This window comes from Akebia trifoliata, chromosome 2 (genome assembly GCF_017979445.1).
Source record: "Akebia trifoliata isolate Shusen 1 chromosome 2, ASM1797944v1, whole genome shotgun sequence".
NCBI lineage: Eukaryota > Viridiplantae > Streptophyta > Magnoliopsida > Ranunculales > Lardizabalaceae > Akebia > Akebia trifoliata.
The window spans coordinates 27,195,263-27,196,944 of NC_141376.1; positions in this window are offsets into that span (position 1 = coordinate 27,195,263).

Here is a 1,682-nt window from a genome sequence, read left to right on the forward strand (position 1 = left end):
CTCCCCTTCAACAATTAAACCTATAAATAAATAACAAAAGATCAAAGAAAAATTAGAGTTCGATCAAGGCTTTTAGATTCATATAATTAAAAATTAAGCAAAATAAAATAAAAATAAATTTATAAATACCTATACTTACTTGATATTTTATAGATCTAGTGTTACATATTCATTCTTATCATCAAAATCTTCTTGAACAATGGAACCACAATCTTTATTTAAATGGACTTTTGTAGACACCCCATTATTGCATCTACCTAATTCGATAATTCGTCACCCGATTTTGGTGGATTCCTAATGATTGAAAGCGCCCTCGATCCGAGGGGTGCGCGGATCCGCTTTTGACCCTTGAGGTTTGGGAGTCGCCACCTAGTTATTGTGGTCTAGGAACCAAACTGACTCTAACATGGATAAAAAGAACTAATCTACCACAAAAAATCTGAATTCGGGGATCATGTTACGGGGTTGGAAGGTGTTAGGCACCCACCCCACCCGGCCAAAGTCGGTCTCTACTAACTTCCCAATATATCACATTGCTAAAAACCTAGATAAAAATAAAAAAATTATATACCTTTCCGCTAGCAAGGATTTTGTTCCCTCAGATCTGACAAAAAGTGCTCCTTGTACTGTACTCCCTTGCTTCGTTCTGTCTTCGGATTTGATTTCGGATCTCCTACATCAAGGTATCTCCTTGTTTCTGAATCTGAATTCTTCAATTTTGTTGCGGATTTGGGGGTGTTTTTGGAGGGATTTTAGGTGTTTTCTAGACTAAAATTGAAGGTGGAATGTTAGGTAAGGAGTTGGGGCTCCAAAACTAGGGTTTATGGGGGCTAGGGAGCTTCTAGACCTACTTCTCTTAGGATTTATGATTTGATACGAAAATAGGGTGTGAGCACCTCTATTTATAGGAATTTTTTACGGTTGATTTGGATAGAGTTAGTGTTTAATTAGAGATCTTTTAATTAGAGTTGTGTTTTAGTTAAAATTGTTTTAGGTAGAATTGTGTTTTAATTAGAATTGTTTTAGGTAGAATTGTTTTTAAGTTAGAACTCTATTAGATAGAGTTATTATTTAATTAGAATTCTATTATGACTTTTGGTCTTTTTGATTGACTTTTAATGTTTTGACTTTAGTCTTAATTGATTGACTTTTAATATTTGACTTCAGTCTTGCTTAATTGACTTTAGTCTCACTTGATTGACTTTAATACTTTGATACAGTCTTGCTTGATTGACTTTAATTTTGGAAAACCCCCTTCCATTATTTCTTTCTTTGGACCCCAAATGGAGGGGTCCTTAAAGAAATATCCCACGAAACCCTCAACAATTTTACCCGAAAGTCCGATTGATCGATTTTTAAGTTCAAATTTTTAAATTAATTTCATCAATGTTTCACTTTAATTATTTAATATTTTATTTATTAATTTCAAATTTTTTAATTATGAAAATTGTGAAATTACCGTTTTACCCCCGGAGAGGACTTTTCACGTTCAAGTCAGTTTTTAATGTTCTAGGATGTTTTAGAATCGGTTTTTCGTAAGGAATTCAATGAGAATGTTGGTTTGTGTCATTTATGAAAATTTTTATGTGAAATGATTGTGAACTTTATGAGGGGCATTTTTTGTAATTTTGTCAAATTCTGTTAAAATTTGTGAAATGATTTATTTGGTTCCGATTTTGTTA